At 50.8% G+C, this 9,438-nt stretch overlaps 1 long non-coding RNA gene across 1 annotated transcript in view; it reads right to left on the reverse strand.

Moving 5' to 3' along the window:
- Nucleotides 1-9,038, reverse strand: part of LOC131500387 (uncharacterized) — a 151,285-nt gene extending 142,247 nt beyond the window's left edge. Inside the window, exons 1-5 of the long non-coding RNA XR_009256267.1 lie at nucleotides 8,782-9,038; nucleotides 8,319-8,521; nucleotides 6,461-6,570; nucleotides 1,192-1,343; nucleotides 101-208 (exon numbers count right to left, since the gene is read on the reverse strand). This is a non-coding gene — a long non-coding RNA (uncharacterized LOC131500387). The remainder of the gene's footprint in view (nucleotides 1-100; nucleotides 209-1,191; nucleotides 1,344-6,460; nucleotides 6,571-8,318; nucleotides 8,522-8,781) is intronic.
- Nucleotides 9,039-9,438: the final 400 nt, after the last annotated feature.

A 9,438-nucleotide genomic window follows, 5' to 3' on the forward strand; every position in this document is an offset into this window, starting at 1 on the left:
TGCACAACGAAGCCTCGCGACACGCGAGCGCACCATTTACTGGCCCTGCGCCTGGGCAGTCAGCTGGGCGTCCCCGCCGACACTGGCTAGGCTGACTTACATGTGCAGGAGCTCCAAGGCGCTGACCGGGCGAGCGGGCTGCGCGTTCTTCGTCCTTCCTCAGGCCGGCACAGCCACGTCTCATGCTGGCAGCAGGGCGGCTAGAGTGCTGGTGGAAACAGGGACGTGTGTCTCCAGGCTTCTGCTTGTGTGAAGTTTGCTAACATCCCACTGACCGAAGCAAGTCGGACGGCAAGACCTGGATCCAGGGGCGAGGAAACCCACCTGCCTCTCGGTAGAAGGAGCTGCAAATCCTCAGCAGAGGACCATTTATGCATTTCACCTGCCGCAGGTGGGGGCAGGGGGAGGAGGGGGGGGGGGCTGACTTTTCCAGGGCTATGGCACACGCCAGTGGGAGAGCTGCAATCCCTGCCCGGACCTTCTGACCTCAAGACCCCTGCCCCACGTGGCTGGTACTAGATCCCACCAAGAAAAGCAGAAACTTCGCGGAGCACTTCAAACGAGCGAATTCAATACCTGGAACCGGTTGCTGCGGGGACGGAAAAGGCCCACCAGAGTGGGGCCCAGGGGACACGCAGGCACAGGGAGCAGCGAGCATCCCCGGACTGCGGGACGGGAGGGCAGGCAAGGGCCTGTCCCTGCAAGCAACACCATGGGCTGAATGCCCTGTGGCTCCCGCCTCCCCCCGAGACAAGCCGAAAGCAGGGACGCGGGAGGCTGTGCAGGCAGCCGCTCAGGGCCCTGCAGCACAGGACGGACAAGGACGGGAAGAGGGGAGGAACCGAGGGCCGAGGGCCCCCAGAGGGCCAGCTATGGGGCATCTGCCCCTCCGTCCCCCGTGTGCTCCAGAGCAGTGCTTCTCCAGCGGCCAGGACAGGGCACACACACCCGGAGTCTGATGTGGGAGGTCTCGGTGGGGCCTGAGACTCCACATTTCTAACCAACCCCCAGGCGGCGCCGACACCGTTGGTCTGTGGGCCACGCTTCCCACCACAAGGCACTGGCATGGGAGGGTCACAGGGTGTGCGAATGCCTTCGTAAAGACCGTGGCCTCCACTCTCCCTCCTTCTGTGAGCCTCTGAAGCAGGAACAGGAGAGAAAACCAAGATCCAGCAAGTGCAAGAGACTCACCTGGGGTGTCCGGCTGGTAGGTGGCCAAGACGCGATGCCAGGCAGCCCCCTCTGCCCGTTTATTTCGGGGCTCCAGGGACTGGCCCAGAGACCTTTATCCAGCACGTTCTATGGGCCCCGCCTTTGCATTCACAGTCTCAAATCTTCACAACCTGGAAAAGGAAGATTGTCAGCTCCATTTTATGCAGGAGAAAACCGAGGCTCAGGAAATTTAAGGAATCCCCCACGGTCAGCAGCGAGTGAGGGCAGAGCCCCACGTGAGCCCCAATCTCCTGCTCCAGGAGTGACACCTCACTCGACAAATACTGACTGAGCACAGTGCTCAGGCCCTGCTGCACAACGTGGGGTCTGTGATCCCCTGGCCTGGATTCGAGTCCACAGCAGCTGTGAGGCCTCGAGGGTCTCACTCGGCCTCCCCGGGACTCAGTTTCCTCCACCGTCAGACGAGGGGAACAGCAGTCCCTACCCTGGCAGGCAGTATCCAGTTGTCCCAGGCCATGCCTGGCACATGGCCACCTCTGGATTAACACCCACCCTTGTCGTAAGTCTGCAACAATCCCAATGCTTAGATTCTAGGCAGGGGAGACAGTCAACCAGCAAACGAAAACACAGTGATTTGTTAAGTGGCTGAGTGTCCAAGATTAGGGTTCCAAGAAGGTGGGGCACCGGGGTGGTCAGCGAGAGCAGCCATCACAGAACGGCAACATGGCATTGTTGTCTGAGCCCCTGTCCAGGCCGGGTCCGTGGCCACAGGTGCTCGTGCCGCGAGGCCGGGTGATCCGAGGGCTCCCATTGGGAACGTGGCTCTGTCCCCGGCAGGGCAAGCCCAGCCGCAGCCTGGGGGTGCGCCTGCGTGTCCAGACCCCCTCCAGGGGAATGTCAGCGTGGAACTTTGGGGCCCTGGCACGGCTCCTGCTGGGCACCTTGGAGGCGGCCGTGGCAGGGCCACTGAGAAAGGTGGCACGCAAGGCTTGTTTCCCCAAACCGCTCAGAGACACTCAGAGCATTTCTGAGAGACAGGCAGGGATTTGAGCTTCTGGCACTTGTTTGCACAAAGGATCTCAGCCTTCTTTCTCCTGACATGCAGCCTAAACGTGTTCGCTGACCCCTGAATGGAATCCCACGATTCCCCATCTCCTTCTGAGAGAATTTCACGGGAGGGAAGGAGGAGGAGCCAAACGCATTGTGTCCTGTGGGCTTTGTCCCCCCACTGACGGCTCTATCCATTCACGGTCCGAGACTGGATGCTGAATGTGTCTTCTGGTTTGTTTGGGTATCTTTTTTCTCTTTTCTTTTACCTTTTAACTAAAACACAACACAGAGTAAGAGCTCTGATTGCATTCAGCTGTTAGGAGGGAAGTAACTACGCCTCCCCACCTCTGCTGGCAGAGATCAGACGTGACTTTCTCAAAAAACAAAAAGTGGAAAGTTTACAAACACAGGACTCAGACTCTGCAATGGCGCACCTCCTCCCAGCCAGGGATTTGTGCGGCCTGTCCTCCCTGCGGGCCACCCAGGCCTCTGCGTCTCTGGAAACCCACAGGCAAACGTGGCACCCGGGCCACTTTCCACCCTTTCACCAAAATAAAACAGTAAAGACTAAAGTATAAAAAAGGTATTTAAGAAGTAAAAATTAAAACAGTAAAAGCCCAGAAGAGAAGAGACAATCACCCCTGCATCGACTCAGGTCCCAGCAGCCTGGTCGGTCGGCAAATGGAAACATAAAAATATTTTAGACTGAAATTGGGCAAATAGTCTGGTTGAGTTCATTTTCCACAAAAGTCTTGCCCCAAACAAGCTTATTCATATACATGAAGTCTGAAAGCGCTTTTCCTTGCTGGGTTTTTGAAACCTGAAATATTTTCGGCTAAATGAGAAAATGTTCGCTGTTGAATGGCCTATTAGAACTGTCACGAATGTGATTTCTGGAAATAAACAAGATGGTAAGAAGGTTGGCCGGAGCAGAAATGTAAGTCAGCATTAATATCTGGTGTCATTAAATTATCCCTTAAGCCACGGTGCCCAGTGACACAAAAATTTTTGTGTTAATTCTAATACGATCACCTCCCTGGGTCTGCACAAATCTGAAAGGATCTCTCTCCAGAATCACTAATGTTATTTTCTTCAGTTTCTACATATCAAATAGCTCTCTCTGTTCTGCTAGCAGACCAAAGTATTTGGGACATACAAGTTCATATTTTCTCCGTATCAATTTACAAAGGTTCACTTGATACAAATGTGGCTCAATAAACAATGTTTATTTTTTATGGGTTAGTATCTTGCTCAAGAAAATTAGAACTAAGTTTCGGGAAGATTTATTTTCATTTTAACTATTGTTAGCTGGTCACTGCCACTCAATACTTAAATGACTTTCCCCCCAAAGGGCAAAATCTTTAAAGCAGAACAGAATTTATTTAAACAGCTGGGTTTCTTGCACGATCATCTTGTTAATACGCAGACTTACGAACAGTAGGTAACTTGCAGTTTGTAAATACATACAGGTAAAAAAAAAAAAAAAAAAAGCCAGCACATCATTCGATTAAATTTTTAAAGAACAATATTTTATCACTACTAGACGCAATGAAGGCATTCTACTATATTACATGTACTCATATCTATGTCCTTAAATATTATTTCACATTTGGAGTCAAATTAATTCCCTTACCATCTTTTTCTTCCCCAAAAACAAACGATAACATCATTTTTAGGAAAAGAAATAAACCTTTCTCTTGGTATGCATTTCAAGTAGTTTCAACATGCATGCTTTTTTTTTTTTTTTCAAATTAAAAAAACAATGTGGCAAATTATTACCTAAAACAAATTAAGGAATCCTGTTGTCCCGTGAAGAACAAAAACATTGGAATCATCCAAAATTGTCTTAATTTTAATTTTAACATTAAATATATTGAAGGATGTGCTCACCATATTTTGGGATTCTCCCTGGCAAAAGACAGGGACAAAAAATATTTGTTTACTTTTGAAATAAAGTAGACAGTCTTCCCAGTGGAGGAGGAGGACACAGTCATCCTGAAAGCACTCCTGGGAGAGGAAGGGTAGAAGCCTTAAGAATCTGGCAGCTCCATTTTAGCAGGTGCCGGCAGAATAAAAGCCAAGGTCCAGGGCGCGTATTCCCACACGTATGGAAAAGCCGTTTTTGAGAGGGTGACACTCTGATCCCATCACTATCTGCACATGCCTGATTTTCCTTGGCCATTTGTCTGCACATAAAATTCCACGCAGTGCTATGGCCATGTACACTCTGCGTGATTATTACGGGAGTATCGTAAGGGTATCTTTTTTCCTGTATAATATAAACAGGCCATAGATCAGATCTTGAAATAGCTACTAAGCTTCTTCCATTTTTATCGCAAACATCTCTGGGAGATACTTCTTTGAACGCTAGCTGGGAGCCGTCTCGGACCATTCCAGGAGGGCGACACATTTGCTAATTAGCATTTGGCTTAAAGACTTTAAATACTTTGACAGCTCGGCGTGTTTCAAGTGAGGCCTCAAAAACTCTTTACTTCTTACGTTTATAGCTGACTGGACGCACTCCGGGGGAGGTGAAGGGGGACCTGATGGGGGGACCTGATGGGATGTCGGGCTGAATCTCAGTGTCGTCCCCACCCCCACCCCCTCGGGCCACTCCAGAAGTCACAGCGCCATCTGCCGGGCAGCGAGGCAGCCGCGCCAGAAGGCCAAGGTTTCTGCTCTGGCGATCCAATTAGAAAGCTTCAAAAATGTGTTTCAGTCGCCCTGTGCCGTGGTCTCATAGCCAGGAGGGCAAGGACGGGGTACTCCAGGCAGACGCGCAGGAAAGTGGCCACAGCCTTTTGACATGCCTCTGGTCTGCAGCAATTTCGAAAACACTCTAGCCCCTTGCCCTCTCCTGTCACCCCCAAAGAGAAGGTTAAAGAGAGTGAGAGCGTTGCTATGTTTAATTTCTAAGAGTTTTAGATGAGTTATGAATTTCTGGGGTGAAGATTTATTTTCCCAGTGGTCGGCACCCACCTTTTCCTCCCCACACTCCCCCCGGGCTGGGGGCAAGGGGGTACACACACACACACACACACACACACACACACACACACCCGTGCTCACACCCACCCTGGGGTTCTTTAACCTGACAAGGCTTCACGAACACGAGAGAGCACAAAACTAGGATAACCCAAATATTATTCTGAATCCCCTTTCCAGGCACTTAAGCAAAACAACTACCATTTTTGAAGTTTGTGTAACTCTTCCCTAAAAATATAATCACATTCCGATTATCCATCCGAATGATGTCAATTTCTGGATTTTCTTACGCAAATAACTGGCTTGCTTTTCTCATTCTCCCTGCTCCTAACCGCTCGCTGGATTTGCCTTGAAATTTGAGCATTAATTACTTTCTCTTCGTAATTAAGCGCAGGGTATTCTTTTCATCGGAGAACTGTGTCCTTTCAAAACTGCCCTGACTCCCTGGAATAGTTTCGTGAAAAGAAGTAAATTGTAGACTAGAATATTAACATTCTTACAATCCTCCCAATATTTCACAAAGACGTTCAGAAGATTTTTAAGAAATAAGCAACTCATGTTAAATGAAAATTACAATTAAATTTATTAAGTATCACAAAGCATCCATTTTTAAAGAGAAACATTTTTACTGAACCTTACTTTTCTTTATTGCACGTCATAAAAATTTTTTTAAGTGTCCTAGGAGCCTAAAGTCAGGCTTGCTATTGCGTTACCGTCAGGGATTACTTCATTTCATATATATGTGTGTGTGTGTGTGTGTGTGTGTGTGTGTGTGTGTGTGTGTGGCGCGCGCGCGCGCGCGTGCATGTATACCAAAGTATTTACATTTTGTAACTTAATTTCTCACTCAGTTTGAAAGATCTGGACATTATAAAGGCAAGCTCATTTTCTGCTGGAACAAAATGAGAAAATGAAAATTTTAAAATTCATTTTATTAGGTAAATTCAGCGGGGACTCACTGCTCGCCCTGAAATAAGCCAGCCTCCTTCTGTGTACTTTCGCCATCTTTCGGAGCCTCCAAATGAGAAGTGGAGGGAGTCACGCTGGTAAGCACCCTCCCCACCCCTCCCCTCCCCATGGATGTTTGTGCAGAAACTGTAGAGGTTCCTTTTCCAAAAGCCAGGGTGGTGCCGACGGCTGCCAGAGGGGTTCACGGAGGAGCCCTACAGACAGTGTGCTGGTAGAGAAAGAAAGGGGAGGCAGGACGGACGGACGGACGGGGGCAGAGAGGCGCTGGAGGAAGAGTACTCACAATTTCCAATGTCTGTTGCTGTCTGTCTCCTGGTCCCGGTTCCAAAAGGAAATGTGGCTCTTTTGTGCAGAACCAGAAATGAGCATCCAGGAAGCCAGCAAACTCACTAGCTAAACGATCAATAGAGAAACACAACAAAATAAATTACCAAATTTGGGGAGAGAGGGTTTCTCCCATAAAGGAAAAGAAAATGCGTCAAGGGGAGAGGGGGTGGGCAGGAGCCTATTTTATTTTTTCCCGTGACCGGAGCTGGGCCCCAGGTTGGCCTCAGTGTGAAGCCGGGTATTTGCTCTCCTGTACCCACATGACATAAAGGGTCACCCGGCTGACTCAGGGCTCGGGCTCCCGGCAAACCCCGAGGCCCGCTGTGTGAGTTGTCCGAGTTCCTGCCGCAGATCTGAAATGAGTTTTCCTATGAAAATACACTGAAAACTCAGCGACCCCCGCCCCTAACGAATGCCTTCAGTGACAGGAAATGTTAACCATTTTAAGTGCTTTTTATTTGCATTTGCTCCACGGCTGGAGGAGCGAGGGAGAAACGTACTCTTAATGGCTGGGGGTGAAGGAGACGGAGGGGGCAGCCGGGCTGGCAGTTTCTGGGCACGGGGGGAGCATCCTGGGTCCTGAGTCACCCCAGATGACAGTGACCTCGCCTTGAATGCCCACGGAAGGAGGAAAGGGTCTGCACGCTGCAGTGAGTTGTATTCCAAATTCTCTCGTGTTGTTGATAAATGAGAAGCCAGCACCTTCTACCCGCCAGCCAGCCAGCCGGGGAGGCCACAGACAAGGGCCCACCTTGCAATGTTTGTGGTGCCAAGATGTGTTTGTGTGAGTGTTTTCTCCCCGGGATCAAAAGGGGGGAAAAAAGATTTTTTCCGCCCAAAATCAACTAACCACCGCAGCTCGGAAGCACAGGAATGTGTACAACATTGTCCTTCAGAAATCCATCTTGAATTTTTTTTATGTCCTCTCTTTGATCAGAAGCCGACAAAGAATGACATTTTTCTCCATTCTGTTGCATTTAACATGGACTGGCACGGGGTGAGTTTAAACAAACAGATGGCCCAGGCATGAACGTTCCTTTCAGTCAGAGAGGCTGGAGGTGGGCTGGCCTGAGGGGGCGGGGCGCTGCTGTCGGGGGGACTCGGTACAGAGAGGGGGGCAAATAGGGCAGCATCCCCGGGGCAGTTAAGACAGGACTAAACCCATGATGAGAACCACGTACGCTACCTCCGTGCTCTGGGCCTGGGGTCCCCCTTCGAGCCCACAGGGTAATGGGAAATCCTTCAGCAGAAAGAGACGGCCCACTGCATTCCAAGGTGTCAAGGAGGGAAAACAAAACAAAACAAAAACCCTTCCAAGTGGATTTCAGATCATCGAGTGCCCAGGGAGTGCACGGTAAGAAGGGTAGGCGGGGAGAAGGGCCAGGTGCTTGTGGGAAATTTTGCACCAGAGCCTAGCTCTAGGCCCCTCGACAGGCAACGGGAAACTGAGAAAGGCCAGCCCTCGGTTGAGAGGCTATACGGGGCAGGCATAAGCCGGGCCCACTCCCTCTAAGCCCCATCAGAACAGCCACTTGTGGCCTCCGTGTGTGGACTCTGAGCCACTGACACATGGCCACCAGGAACCAGGAGGATGCACACACCTAGGACACATGTTCCGGGACATGTGGACACTCTGAGGTCACTGCTGAGAGCCACACAATTGTGTCTTCCCCACGTCGGAGAATGGAGGTGTTGAGTGATGCCTGTCTCCCCATGGATATTCCCCTTGACCTCAGAGACCCTCAAGACCCCTCCTCCTCAAGTGCACAGAGACCACAGAAGAGGGACAGACCTCCTCACCACTGCCCACGTACCAGGCGTTAAAAGAAGTCCCCAAAGCCCAGCCAAGTGTTTGGATGAGGTCTGTCAGCTGGCATCAGGGCCAGCGGGTGATAATGCAGAGGGCACATCGCAAGAGATGCTCCAAGCCGGCTTCTCTGTTTTCCCTTGTTCTGCACCCCCCACAAGCATAACCTCCTCCCCGTGCTCCTTCCTCTTGTGGGCTCAAGGTGGGCAGCTGCAAGGAAGGGAAGAAAGTTACAGTCGGATGGGGTAATTTATTAGCAATCATGAACGCCCTCGAGAGTGCAGTCAATTAGAGGCCGTGCGTTTACTAGAAGCTCAACCAGACCAGGGGAGCTGGGGACGCTAACCACAAATACTGACAAGGCCACGCAGTGAGCACAGTCAGGGGCCCTGTGGCTGGAGGCCCCCACAGCCCCGGGGCCGCCCCGCCCTCGTACCTCCCATGGCCGTGTCTCCATTCCCCGAGCTGACCTGTCCCCGAGCTCGAGTGCTCAGATTCCAGCTCTCCACCACGCTGGGGCAGACACAGCCCCATGCCCGGAGCTGGCAGCATCCTGACAAGCTGGCGAAGGCAAGAGAGCCTACAGGGGGAGGAAGAGGAAGAATGTTCTAGAAGAGGACAGAGTCCAGACTCTGGGCCAGAATGCAGGCAGCATCCACACACTCTTCTACTGGTCTTTCTCTGAAACACAAACAATAAACCAGGGGCAGCGGGAACACATGTGTAAAAACAGCGTGCGGGCTGCATACATACACACACGCACACACACACCTTCTTGGTGTCATTTATTTAAAGCCCAGACTATGTCTTCTTACTAAGGGCCTTTTTTTTTCCCCACACTGTTTTAGCCCCTACTCTCACAGAGCTTCCCTCCTTAATGTAAACGTAGGGATTTCCCACAGCACTGGAGCTGGAATGTTCTAAAATGCTAGCATCGACACATTTCTACTCCATTTTATTACAGAAACGTTATTTTATGGCACGGAGAGTGTGGTGTGTGTGAAAAGCAGGCAAAGGAGGGGTCCTCCTGCAGAGGGGGGGCTGCCCGCGGTGCCGCTGCCTCGTATAAATCCCCAGAAGTGACAGTCAAGCAGGCAGGAGAATTTGGGAAACCAACAGACAAAATA

The sequence above is a fragment of the Neofelis nebulosa genome, chromosome 17, assembly GCF_028018385.1.
Source record: "Neofelis nebulosa isolate mNeoNeb1 chromosome 17, mNeoNeb1.pri, whole genome shotgun sequence".
Taxonomy (NCBI): Eukaryota; Metazoa; Chordata; class Mammalia; order Carnivora; family Felidae; genus Neofelis; species Neofelis nebulosa.